This window comes from Coffea arabica, chromosome 1e (assembly GCF_036785885.1).
Source record: "Coffea arabica cultivar ET-39 chromosome 1e, Coffea Arabica ET-39 HiFi, whole genome shotgun sequence".
Classification (NCBI taxonomy): Eukaryota; Viridiplantae; Streptophyta; class Magnoliopsida; order Gentianales; family Rubiaceae; genus Coffea; species Coffea arabica.
The window spans coordinates 4706923-4722043 of NC_092311.1; the positions used below are offsets into that span (position 1 = coordinate 4706923).

Here is a 15121-nt window from a genome sequence, read left to right on the forward strand (position 1 = left end):
TACTTGTTTTTGTTAAATAATGAAATCTTGAGATTCTTTGTCCAAATTGTAGAACTGTTGCTTATTAAATCTTTTAAATTTTGCACAACCTTGGATTTTTAGTCCAGTATCTTGGGGGATTGAGTCATATATATATATATATATATATATATATATATATATATAAACATAAAGAATGTTTGTCTAATTAAGTTAGACAAGTTTCTTTCAATGTTGTTTGGGAACTTAAAAAGGAAAAGAAAAGAAACGATTTTTTTTTTTTTTGTTTGGGACTTGAGAGAAGTGAAAAGAAAGGATTGCCTACCTTGTTATTTTACAACTGTGCCCTTATATTAAAAAGTTCTTCTAAAGTAAATAATTGCAACAAAACTGACAGCTTCAGGTTTAAACACCTTTAAGCCAAAGGAAATTTAAACACCTTCAGGTTTAAGTCAAGAGCTTATTAATTTACTCCTTCTAAACTATAATTATCATATAATTCCCCTAGACCAGTGTTCTACCATGTTGCCCCTAGTTTTTCACCTCACATCACTGTTTAAGTTTATGTATCCAAGTTTGCCAAAATTAGGAATTTTTTGTCAATGTTTGTCGAACCTACACATCTAATTTGTTCTAAGTTGCATCAATATTTCCTTTTGCACATTCTGACTTTGTTTAGATCGATACCCAATGGGTCGATCTACATAATTTGCACAACAAATCCTTTGAGGCATGATCAATTTTGTTACATGGCAAATAACGTGAACACCAACTAATTGTCATGGTTTTTGTTGAATGTGAAACTGATTTGAATCTTCGTGTGATTCCTTATCCATCTAAAAGTATTAATGTTAGTGTATTTGTTTTTATGAGTTAGTAGTTAACTAAAATAATAAAATCTCCTAATTTGTTGCTATCCACACAACCTTACTATATATACGAAGTCCTTAAAATATGATCATAGTTTGCCACCCAATACTAGTTGGGAAAAAAAAATCAATTATTTCATGTCGTATGCTGCCTTACGAGTATATTACTCCAACTAAAAGAACCGGCAAAAGTTGTTGTGAGGGATTATGCCAAGCCATTAATTGGTGATAATCTGATCATAGTTGTAAGTGATTAAGATCAGTACTAAGTACGATTCAACGGGAATAAATTATCAATTATCCAACTTGTTTAAACTTTGATCTAAATGCAAATTAACGAACTTTCCTAGAAATACATACATCATAATCTCTCATCCTACTTGTCGTCCAGGATTGTTAGATATTATTGAAGAGAGATAATTTTGAAAAATTATTGAAGCCCTATAATGATTCAAATAAGCTATCAAGTAATCAAGTGTCCAGGAAACAACTAAAACATGTGAAATTTTATATTTAATTCATTAAGGAATTATGGAAATTCATATGACAAAAAGGAATTCCATCACATACCCCATGTCAATGTATCCATAATACTATGAAGAAACTGTGAATAGAAGAGGAGGTTACCTGATCTTGAAGCAAAAAGAGGGCACAAATAGTTTCTCTATTTTCGCTCCGCCAGAGTGTTAGTGGTCAAGAGAAGGAAGAGTGAGATGAATTTTTTTATTGACTGGGGTTTTATAAGGAAGCTAGAAGTCATGGAAATTTAACTTTGCCTAGAAACTTTTTACGGGTAAAAAACTGTCATATTGTGAAAGTATACTTTAGGCTTCTCCATTTCCTACCATTTTTTACTCTGGAGGGAAATCAAAATCTGTCCAATTCTTTTATTTTCTTTCCCACCCTTTCTCCCAAATGACAGAAATTGATATATATCCATCCAAAACCTTTCCTTTCTTATCATTTCTTGCCTCCCAAATGCAGCGCTGGTCCGTTGACAAGAAAAAAAAAATGGTTCATGATGTAACCAATTGAAAGTCATGAATCCGCGTCAAAGTGGAATGCTACTTTTTCATTTGGATTGTTATTTTCTAGAGTATTTGTAAAAAAATATATTATAATAATTTGATATACATAAAATATAAAAATAATTGAAAAATGTGCTTATGAAAAAACGTCAAAATTTTTTTCAGGGAAAATGGCTTTCCAAGAAAGGTTATCAAAGTCGGACGCTTTTTCATTGGAAGTTACTTGTCAATTTCACCTGAGTTTCTCAATCATTCTTGATGCTGGGGCCTTCATTTAAAAAAAAAAAAATTTTTTTTGAGTAAATGCTGGAGCCCTTTAATCTGAAACTGTCTGAATGGTTGTTGGGACAATAACGTGTGATGGCAAAGACATGGAAAAAAGGAAAATGGCAATTCACCTAATCTGTTAGTCCTTTTAGAGATGGATAAACTTGAAACATTATCCAGTTTGCATAAAAAAATAATAAACCTTTATTTAGTCTAAATTACTGATCCTTGAGGAGGTCCTAAAAGTTAAAACTAGTGATAGATGTAGAACCATTCGCTTGTCAAGAGTTTAAGCTAAAGATGTTCTTAATTAATGCCCTATACACAACCGTTAATGGTCCATATTATTTGTTCCACCTTTGAAGTTGAGATCACATAATAATATGGGTTAATGACAATTTATCCCTGTAAGTTATGCCTTGTTTTTCACTTTACTACTCCCTAATTTTTGTGCACTTAATCTCCTCAAAGACAGAAATAACTCTCTACTATGTTGATAGTTTTTTTCCCCTATCTTCTCTCTTTGATTCCAAATTACATTTTTCAAATTTTTATTTTTAAGCAAATAAAAAATTTTTCACACCAAAAATTTATAAATCTGCAGAAACAACATAATTTTTTTTTTCTGTATAATAAGTTAATTACAAGTCGCCGGCTTCTTTTATTCTCCAATTTAAAAAATTAAGAGATAATTTTTATTCTATTTCCTTATAATTAGACGAGTCATAATCAATCACCCATTTTTTTTACAATCACACAATGAATTTTATTGGCATACATTAATTACAACACAAACCCATGCTTAAATTGTACTACGTTTGTTGCATTCGAGGTGTAGAGCCACCCTAATCACATGAGATATTTATGCTGACATTGACAACGCTGCGGTCCAACTCAACTTCGACTACTCTATGTTTTGGTACAAGAAATAATTATGTGACAAATAAGGAGTCCTCAATCAGTGTAGTGCAGGGCTTCAATTCAATAGGAAATTGGATGCTTTTGCAATGGAAGTTGCTTTGGCATTTTCGCCCGAGCTTTCTTAATCATTTGTTCGGATTGAGATAATTTCAAGTAAAATGATTTACTTCACAAATTTCAATCACCTTTTCATCTCGCATACTTCACATCATAAAAAGTGCTACAGTAATTATCTCAAATAAATCATCTAAATAAACTCCTACCTTCGTCTTTTTCTGATTCAATGCTGGGCCTGTTACTGAAATCTCTGAATTGTTGTATGAATTATTGCCAACGTAGTACTTAACAAATGTAATGGTAAATGCATATATTTAAGTTAGTAAAGGAATTTTTTGCTCTTTGGATACAAACTTCTAAAAGACTCTGTTCATAGTTATCTAACCTCGGAATGGAATCTATAAATAGTCTCTGTTCATACTAATGTGTCATTTGGTTTTAATGGGTTTGTTTGGATAATAAATAATTTGTCAAAATTTATTTATTTATATTATCAAAATATTTTTTAATTATTTATTTATCTTACATACATCAGATTAAAAATTATTACAGTATTTTTAAAAAATCATTCCAAATATTTGTTACAAGATTTGGTTTACAAATAAATATATGTTGCATGATTTGATAAAGAATAGCTGTATGAAAGCCTGGACTAAATTTTGTCGGCCATGACAATAATAAGTTTGGTCAATGTAGGCGGCCATTGGTTGTTTGTTTGGTCAGGGAGCTTTTGCAATGTAAGTTGCTTGGCATTTTCTCGTGAGCTTCCTTCATCACTGTTGTTGCTGGGGCCTTCATCCTTTTTTCTGATTGAATAATTGGGTAAGTTCCACCAGAGAGGGACAGGTAAGTGAGTTTTTTAATATTTATTTAAAATTTTATTGTAACTTATTATAGAAATTATAAAAAAAATTTTGAATTATATAAATTTTTGGATATTTTGAAATGTATAGTTTAAAAATTTCGAGAAGTTTTTTGAGGTTATTATAACTACTCTATTTGGCACTTGAGTTTTTTGCCAAGTTTATCTGCTACAAGTTTTTTAAAAACTTTAACTACAGTAACCTTATAACTAACCTATTTGGCACTTGAGTTTTTTGCTAAGTTTGTCTGCTACAAGTTTTTTAAAAACTTTAACTACAGTAATCTCAAAAAAAATTTCAAAATTTTTAAACTATACACTTCAAAATATTCAAAAATTTACACACTTCAAAATTTTTTTAAAAAACTTCTATAGTAAGTTACAGTAAAGATTTAGATAAATATCCAAAAAACTCACTTGTCAAACAGGACCAAAATTGTGAAAAAACTTATAGCAGGCAAATTTGGCAAAAATTTACTTGCCAAACAAGGCCAAATTAACCGCAATCATACTAAAAAAAGGTAAATAGCAATTCAACTCATTTGTTAGTAAAAAAAAGGTTAATTATAATTAATCTCCTTAAAGTATACCTTATTTCTCATTTTACCCTCTAACCATTTTTTTGTCTCACTTTATCCCCATTGAACAAAATTGTCTCTTTATTATTCTAAACTCTTATTTTTCTCTTGTATTTTTTCCTTTCTCCTTTTGTGCTCTTTTATTTTCTTTGCCTCTTTTTTCTTTCTTTAATTCTTCCTCTTTTCCACAAAAATTTTCATCTTAATGATTGCAATTAAAAAAGAGGAATTGCAAAGATCTATTTTCTTTTTAAATGATTAAAAATATATTCAAATCACTTTTCTAAAATACAAATTTTTTAGCCTTTCATTTTTTTGAATTTTGGTTTTTTCTCTTTCCTTTCTAGTTTCTTATTTTATTCTCAAGAAAATATCATAAGATGAAATTGTGACCCGATTAATAATCATTAATTAAAATTTGTGACACATGACATCATACAAAAAATCAAAATTAGTTTTTGATACCTTTTAAACATTCACCCAAAAATGCAATTACAAACTCAAAATAAAAAATTTCGTTGAGATGGAGTTTTCTACTGGGAAGGATGAAAGAAAGAAGAAAGAGAAAAAGAAATAAAAGAGAGGAACAAAGATAAATGAAAAGTTAAAATAATAGAAGGGTAATTTTGTCCTATAAGAGTTAAGTGAACAAAATTAAAGGTTAGAGGGTAAAGTGAGATGCGTGTGTCTGGTAGCTAAGGAAAAATTTTAAAAAAATAAAAAGTAAAAATAAAGTATTTATAGAATTTGGAAGACCACGAGACTCCTTAAGTCCTTCTCGTCTTATATAAAGCCTTATCAGTAGCCTCCTGTAATGCAAATCCATCATTCTCATTTTGCCCACCTGCTATTGTCATTTTCTCTCTAGTCTAGACTAGCACAAAGAGAAGAAGGAAAGGAACCAAAAAAAAAAAAAAGATGTCAGGAAAAAAGGGTTCGTTTGGGCCTGGTGCGGTGGTGTGCGCCGGAAGCAAGAGTGGTATAACCGAGTCATTTGAGGTCGAAGAGACCACAAAAACTGTGTGTAAAAAGCATGGTGGTGGTGGCTCAAGCAAGGTGACCCAATCCCGCAGAGTGGAGTTTGCCGACAAGGGGAACGGCAACAAAGTGTTCAAGGAAGAAGTGAAGTGCAAGTCTGCTGTCAAGGTTGATGACAAAGTTAAAGGGCGCACTACCGAGTCATTTGAGGTCGAAGAGACCACAAAAACTGTGTATAAAAAGCATGGTGGTGGTGGCTCAAGCAAGGTGACCCAATCCCGCAGAGGGGAGTTTGTCGACAAGGGGAACGGCAACAAAGTGTTCAAAGAAGAAGTGAAGTGGAAGTCTGCTGTCAAGCTTGATGACAAAGTTAAAGGGCGCACTACTAAGTACGAGGCTGAAATCAAGATCAAGAAAGTCACTACTGCTGCTGCCCCTAAAGCCCGTGCTGCTGCTGCCCCTAAACCTTCCGCAACCTCCAAGCGCATCAATTAAGACCATTAAGATTTGATCTATATGACTATGGTTATGTTTAGTTCTCGGTAGATATACGGGCTTCACGTCAGATCTTTAGGGGACTACGAAATGGACTATGAAATTGTTACTAGTTCCTATTTAGGGGCTTAATCTAAGTTATGAAATCCTTGTTCTGTTGGTTTTTTGAAACATAAATTAAGAAGCAAAACCTTACTTAGTGTTGCAAATAAATGACTTATAAAAGACTGTCTCTGTGTTGGATTTCGACTCCCAAGAATTTCAGAAACATCTTGGTGAGATGCGTTGCTGGATTGGCAGAGTAATGGAATTCATACTGAAGACGAACAGTTCCCTCAAAAAAAAAAAAAAAAAAGGAGAAAAGGCCGATCGGCTGCCCATGATTTACCACGTGTACACTTGTACGCAAAAACATCCCTACCCGATATCCATAAGGAACGTGCTATGAAAAAATTATTTATAAAGTAAAAGTTAAGTATTACTACCCAACCCCCCCCCCCCCCCCAAAAAAAAAAAAAGTAAAACTTCACAGTAGGAAAAACTTAGAGCTACATTTTCCTTGTAAACAAGAAAATGCAATTGGTCACCTGTTCTGCTGCTGTCATACGCAGGAACGCCTCATTCATAAAATCTTCACGAATAAATCCCCCAGAAATGGCAGCAGCACTCCTCCTCCAACAGCCCAAAAAATCTCTGTTTTGAAACTCGGACCGGACCGGCCGGTCGAACCGAGAACCGGCCAAGTGTCCGGTCCGAATCATGGTAAAAAATCGGAAATTGAAAGCTCGGTCAAAGCCGGTCAAAAACCGGATTTGACCGGGTTTGACCGGGAAAAAATCGATTTTTCTGGTTCAATAGGTATTTTTTTTTAAAAAAACTCAATCTTTTCAATATTATGTTTTGGGCCCCTAAATTGTTAAAACTTATTAATATACTTCAAATATTTCATACTTTATAAATATTGTCCTAAAATTTGATGTTATTTTTCAATTAAATTCATAATTTTAATTCTAAACTTGTTAATATTTATTAAATAACATAAATTGCTACTTGATTGTTCTAATTTCTTTGTATTTTCTTGTTAAATATATTTGAAACATCAAATATATATGAATATACCTTTATTAATATTAACATATTATTAGATATTTTATATATAATATTTTAATTTTTAAATAATTTTTATTTATGACGTCATCCGATTCGACCCCTATCGACCTCCGGTCGAACCCATTGACCCCTAACCCCTGACTTCGGCCGAGTCGATACCCGGTCCGGTTCTGAAAACATAGCATAAAATATTGCGCACACCTTGAAGATCCTCCGCCCTTTTTGTGCAAAAGTCCTCACCAAGGGGTAAAGCCAGGAGTTTTAGAACATATCGCGGGCTTATTTCTTCCAATGCCTCGTCAATCTGTGCTTGCAAATCTTGTGCAAGACTACTTGCTCCTTCTTCCTGGAAGTGTACATTTACAAAAACTTGAATAGACAAGATCGAACATAATTGAGAATAAGGGATAATTAAGACTAATAACTGGTCTGGTTTTCCGAACAAGAAGATTCGCATCCAATCTAAAAGTAAGGAAAGTGAAAGAATGGTTCTTGCAATATTCATTATGCAACTCATAAGGCAAATGCATGCATAGGCTTCGCGATCACACTTTTAGAAGCTTACCTGCAACAACTTCAATGCCCTCTCAAGGAGTTCACATAACATCTTGAGGTGACAGAGCCATAGCATCCCCTGACAAGTCGACATAAGAAAGTGCCATTGCCAATAAGACATCTTGCTTGAATGACTTCGGCAACCTTTCTTTAAACAAGTTCTCCCAATTTTAAGTACTACTTCAGTCTCCCCTGCTTCTTGCAACACACTCAATACTCCCGGAACCTTGCATATCAAATCATTATATTATAAGCTGTAATACAAGAAAATTGGTTTGACAACCCTTATTATTCCAAGCCATTTGGACTAAAACGATCAAATAAATAATTAACTTGCCCTTGCACACCAGGTTATCTACATTCCCAAAGCCTAGACAACATTTCTAGCACAAGAGCGCAGCCTAACTAATGGGCGATAGAGTGAGATTAATGGAGGTTTTTTTTTTTTTTTTTTCTGGTCTATCTTATGTCAAAGGAAAAGTGTTAGTGGAACTGCCACCGACAATTTGAGAGGTGGAATTTTCACCACCCTAGTCGAGAAAATATATTGAAATAAGTAGGGTTATCAATCTGACTTGGTAAATTCGATTTTGATAAATTCAAACTCAACTCACAAAAATAAATAAAAACTTTCGAGTTTTAGCGTTCAAGTTTGAACTAGAAGGCCCAAATTTGATTCACATTTTTATATGAGCTTTGAAATCAAATTGAGCTCAATCCAAACTCATAATTAAATACATAATTTCGTATAATATATGTTTAATATTTATGAATAATTATAATTATATATATAAATTATTATAAATTTAAAAGTTGTCCAATTTTAATTCACATTTAATTTGGGTCTAATATTTAGATTCAAAGTTTGTCAGACTCAATTAACATAAGACTCAGTGAATTCTTGTCGACCGTATGGGTTGTACTTGAGTTCGCCCAATCCTGTTGATAGTCCTAGAAAGGTGAAAAGAAAAAGATTTTTGTGAGTAGCACTCCAAGTACAATCACCATTGCTGCAATTTCGACTTTGTTAATACCACAGTTTGAAAGCTAATAGAGAAATAACTGGTTGAACAAGTAGTGACTTGAAGCATTGAGTGGAACCCTCGGTCCTCGCACCCAATCTTGCACTTCTCTATTGGTACTTCAGAAAATAAATCGGTCATTCAGAGATTTGCCTAAACCAAAAGAAGTTTGGAAAAGGCAAATTAAGCTAATTTATGACACCAACAAGTCCAAAGAACAAATTTAAAATCATATTTTCTTTTGTCCTATGTCATAATTTTACAAAGATCTCAGCGCATTTAAAATAATCCTTCCAAAATTCAAGAAGTTTCTCCTATTATGCAATATCGTGTTCGTGTGACAATAGGTGTATCAATCCAAGGCTTCGACTACATAGTTCATGCACGCAGACCAATCAGCGGCCAAAACAATGAAGAAAAGCAGGAGAGAGTAGGAATTAAAGCAACTTGTGCATTAATTTCAGTGCTCCATAATTAAATGACATCCAAAATCCTAAAATATCCATCATGTTACCGTAGCCTTTCAAGAAAGCTAAGAAAGCTCAATAAAATCCTGACAGCAAGGTCAAGCACTTGAAAAGTTGAGAGCACTAAATCAAATTTAAACCCCAAATCTTAAAATCTTTTTCATTGCCTTTAAACTCCATTAAATCAACCTTGAGCGCTTTTAGCTGGATTTATGTACCACACTTTCAGGATATATGGGTAGAGGCCTCCCAAAATTTTTTTTTACTGAAAGAACATCTCTTAATTTAGCTTGTTATTATACAACTATATACCGCACGAGCTCTTTTCTTCGAGATCTATATACTCATAGTTATTAAACTCAGCTTGGCCTTAGATTTTAATTGGTTAACCTAGTGACCCCACCACTTAATCAAATTGGGTTTACTAATTTGACTAGACACGAAAAAGGCTAGTCCACTTTTTAATGACTCGGCAATTAAACCAAAAGCCCGTTTGGATTGCTATATTTTGGAATTTCTGCAGAAAAATACTTTGTAACAATTTAATGTATATGAGATTCAAATGGTAATTGAGAAATGAATTCATAGAAAATGTGTTGATGATTATTTGGAATAATTTTTTGAAAAAAAATACTGTAGCACCTTTTTTTTTAAAATACTGTAGCACTTTTTTTAAAAAAAAGTATTGATGACGTAAACAAATAAATTTCAAGTTAAACCAAAAAAACAAGTGGAGTTTTGAATTTTAACTATTTGAATTTGGAGAAAAAAGTCAACTCCATGACTGTTATAAGGTTCCTCCATCATACCTACAGTCAATTCATACTTACTTTCATATTTATAAAATTAACTATAAGTTTATTCACTTCTATGAAATTATATGGAACAAAGCCACAAAGATGTACCTCTACTTTCGTGAGTGTACTCCTTAGATTTAACACTTTTATGACTGGTATCAAATTCCAATTCTGATTGTAAATCTAACACCTTTAGATGACCATAATCAATGGCCAGTTAATCATGATTATAAGAGCAAAAGTGCTAAATAACTCAATCAAGACAATAGCATCAATTAGTCAAGAAATCAACACCAAACAATCATAGAAAATTTAGCCAAATATACTTTAAAATAACATCACAAACACAAAATTCAAATCTTGCATTAACAAATTTAGAGTTCAATACAATGATAAAGATATGAAAAAAGAGAACCCTTGTCACTAGATCTTCTTGGACTTCTCTTTCTTCATCCCCCTTGACCTCCTTGTTGAACCAATACAAACATGGATACATCACAACTAACTCACAATACTACACTAAACTATACTAAATCAAGAGAAAATAAAGAGAGTTAAATTTGTTAAGGGTTTGTGTCACACAATCCTTTGGTTATTTTTCTTCTTTCTCCAAACTCTCCCTCTTTTCCCAAGCTAACTTGAACTAACTACCCTCAAACTAGAAGAACTATGTAATATATGTTCTTGGTTTTGCATTATTGGAGTCAAAACGTCAAAAAGAGAAGCTTCTAGAACCCCCCAAAAATAGGTACAAGTTGTCCCTTTTTGTCTTGCCAAAGATGAAGAAAGAAAGAAAATTCATGCAAATTAGCAACTTGCAACTACCAGGAATCCCTTGGACGAATCCCTAGAGGGATTTTCCTAGAGATTGGGCAGAGCAAGTGCCAAACAACTCACTAGCCACAAACCGTGAGAGAAACCGCGAGCGGTTTCTTGATGGTTTCTTCTTCTTCTTTTCCTTTTTTTCTTTTTTTTTTTCCTTTGCACCACTTCTTTTAGCCATTGTTGCCACTCTCAAGCTTATAATCTTGACTCATTTTTGCTTCCAATTGAACTTGATCATTTTACCTACAAAAACAAAAAAATTTTGCAAATAAAATAATAAAATCACAACAAATTCATCTATCAACTCAATGTGCAAATTAGAGACAAAATGTGGACATCTTATACCATTTAACCTTACAAATTGACTCAAAAATAACATGAAACCATTCAAAAATATCACAAATTTAGCCATTATCAACTCCCCCACACTTGAATCATTACATGTCCTCAAACAATATCAACAAACTACTCAACCAATGATCCAAGTGCCTAACCAAATAACTTTTTTTGTTAAATTTAAATCCCATAACTCAGTAATTAGCCATTATGCAATCATTCAAATTATACTAAATACTCATAATATTTAGCAAAGCAGAGACAATTATACTCGAATTTAACCGTATTCAATTCAATCTCTCACCCCAATCTAATTCCACAAATAAATGACTCATACAGCTAAAAGATAATGAACACTATTCTACAATCATTTTTTTCTCAAATTTTAAGGTTAAAGAGGAAATTACTCGCACAAAATATCAACAAATACTTAAGTTACAAGAGCGCCATTTGACACAAAGATCGACACTTATGTGAGGACCCCGGTTACTCAATACGTGCATACTCAAATCACTCAACTACTCTTAATTCAAGTATCTTTTTATGCGAAAGTCGATATTTTTAGCTGAAAACTCCCAGTTATTTAGTACAAAAATAGTTAGAGTAAAACTCTTATTTTACACTCTTTTTCTTTCTTTCTTTTTCTTTTTTTTGTTTTCTCCTTTTTTTGAAATTTTTTTGAGGATACGTAATCTGTCTCAAAAGCAATATATATAGAGTAGGAAGAGTACCACTTAATTAACTGTATCAATCACTTAATTGTAGATTTAAGTAAAAGGGAGAAATCTCATTAATTATGTAAATATAAGCATAATTCTTCCTACTTTCCTAAATATACTTTCTAAAATGCAAGAATTCTAACCACATAATGACTAATTCTTAGGATCATGGGAAATGAATCATTCAAAAGTACATTTCAAAATTCAACAAGTAGGGAAATTAACTTCTTGAAACAAATTTTTGTTGCCATTATTCAAACATTTTGGGCCATAGTGAAAATTTGAAAAAGATTTTGAAAAAATTTTGACAGATTTTCCCCTTATAACTGGGCAAAACTCCCTACCAACAAACCCAAATTTTTAAAAAATTTCAACATGGCAGTATTTCCAAAATATATTCCAACATTCACAATACAATTTTAGTCAACAATCATCATCACAAAGCCACAAAAAATTTACACCTGTTCCTTTAAACCTATTCCTCTCCCTTACGCTTAAAATTCACATTGTCCGCAATGTGAAGGATAAAATGAATAGCAATACTCCCCTATTTTGAAGCAATTGACAATCAAGACCATGTGACGATGTCCTATCATTCCAGCAACCATACCAAAAAAAATGAAGTTCAACTAGAGCAAGTAGTTATAGTTCAAGTAAAACAACTAAGAAAAAACACGCTACAAGCAACATCAAGTTTCATGAAAAATGTAAGGGATAATTGCAGAAACCTCCCCTGAGTTTTCTAACACTTGCACTGACCTCCCCTGTGGTTTGAAAAATTGCACTGACATCCCTTTAACTTACTAATCCTTTGCAAATTCAGTCCAAACGATTAAAATATTGTTTTAGGGAGTGAAATTAAAATTTTGTACCAGATTTGCTCTTTGTGCTACATGTCCAATGAAAGACAAAGTACTACAAATCAATTTTAGTACTCTCAAATATTTGTACTCTCAAATATTTAATTTTTTTTAAATACAAAACCTACCAGTTTTCCTTCCGTAAAAATATTAATGTAACACTTTTTCAATTTTAGTTACAAACATTTATGTATTTAACATAAATTAAATGATTCAAAATAAATTTCTCATAAAGAGCCGATACTTTACTCATCTAATGGATGAAAGTCATAAAGAATTAATACTTTATGGGTCATTTCTTTTTTTAAAAAATATTTATTAACCTACCGATTTCCTTTTTGTAAGAATACTACTGTAACACTTTTTGAATTTTCCTTACAAACATTGATATATTTATCATAAATTAAATGTTTGAAAATAAAATACTCATAAAGAGTCGGTACTTTAAATAGGTAATACGTATTTGCCCATAAACTACACCCCTTAAAGTTTATTAATTGTTAATTGATTTGTAGTACTTTGTCATTCATTGGATATGTAGCACAAAGGGCAAATCTGGTACAAAATTATAATTTCACTCCCTAAAACAATATTTTAATCGTTTGGATTGAATTTGCAAAGGATTAGTAAGTTCAGGGGAGGTCAGTGCAATTTTTCAAACCATAGGGGAGGTCAGTGCAAGTGTAAGAAACCTCAGGGGAGGTTTTTGCAATTATCCCAAAATGTAATGTCAAAAGATCAAAGTCAGGAATAGTTGAGATGCACTTTTTTCCCATGAATTATTTCATCTCCATGCTAAGATTGAGGTGAAGTTGGAGTTTGTATCCTAAGCCGCTTTTCCTCTTATGCGTTCTCCTCTTGTATGTGTTGCTTCTCTTTTCCTTTGGATAATATCGGCATTGATTTTGTAGCAACCTTAATTGAAGAATATAAACTATTAAAGCACCAATTCAAAGTTGCCAAGAAAATTTCAAATATTAAGAGAAACACATTCATCAAAAGAAAATCATCACCCAGTGGCATAAATAATTCTAATAGTATGTATTATATCTTCAAAACATCATAATCAAGGCAACTTATGAGCTCTAAAATTACTCTAGAATTTGCATTTTCCGTTATACCTAAAATTTGCAATTCACAATTAGTTTCATGTATTGAAAAATAAGCACTTATACATCATAAAAAAAATGCTATATAAGGCTAACAATAAGCATAATGAAGCTAAACTAATGCCTCATGAAAATTGCCTATTTTCAAAGAATTCAAGGAATGGTATTTTGCATAATTTCTCACATTGCACCAATTTCAACCGTAATAATGAACATGCTTATGGAAGTTAAATAAGCTCAATTAAACATCAAAATAACAACAAACTTCACCAAAAATTCACAAAGAATTCAAGAAAATTCAACTATGGTGAAATTTAAATGAGACAAATAAAGTCAAGAAACTTACTTGGGACTTATAAAATGATAAAATACATCCCAAATTATGCAAGAATGCCCAAAAATTTAGCCCCAAGCAGCTCCCAATTGAAAGAAATGAAGTTCTAGAACCCTAAGATTCTTGGCCCAAATCTTCAAAAGTTAGTGTTTTTGATGATTTTTGATGCTTGAATGTTGGTCACAAGATGTTTTTGAGTGATTTTGTGGTGATTTTGAGGGTTCAAATAGTAGAAATTGGAGATTTGAAGAAGTGGGTATGTGAGTTTGAAGTCAGTTCAAAGAAGAAGAAGAAGAAAATGAAGGGAAAATGCCATTTTTGCTTCTTAAAATCACTGCCCAACAAGAAACCACATGCAGATTCGTAGTGGTTTGGTCTGTAGATTGTGGGCAGTATGTTTGGAGAAGAATTTTTGTTGCCCTGGTGAATCCCTGGTTTGAATCCCTTGGGGGTTTTTCTGAGGGATTGTGACTAGTGGCTCAAAATCAGCTCCTTTGTTCAACATTTAGAAAAAATATTGTCCAAATCAACTTCCTCTTGTTTGAACAAGATCATTTTAACACTTAATAATGCAAACACACTTCATTCACCATATTTTGAGCTAAACACACACACACACACACACATATATATATGTATATATGCATTTTAAATTCGAATTAATATCAAATGCTCAAAATGCATGCAATGCCTAAATTGCAAGTATATGCAAAACTACTTTATGCCTTGTCTAAGAGGAAAATTGCAATTTTGACCATTTTCAAGACCTTGTTGATGTTGCAACCTACAAATACATAAAACAAAAATTACACTATATAAACATGAAAAACACAATAAACACAAGAAAAATACTAAATCATTGGGTTGCCTCCCAACAAGCGCTTTGGTTAAAATCGTTAAGTTTGACTTTATTCCCTCCTTATCAAGGAGGTTTTATCAAAGAGTAATCCACC

General features: G+C 32.3%; 1 long non-coding RNA gene across 1 annotated transcript; it reads right to left on the reverse strand.

The window, feature by feature from the left end:
* Positions 1-13352: 13352 nt before the first annotated feature.
* LOC140021152 (uncharacterized) lies at positions 13353-14676 on the reverse strand. The gene is made up of 2 exons (XR_011825109.1): positions 14181-14676; positions 13353-13640 (listed from the first exon to the last, which is right to left on the reverse strand). It is a non-coding gene; the product is annotated as an uncharacterized lncRNA (long non-coding RNA).
* Positions 14677-15121: the final 445 nt, after the last annotated feature.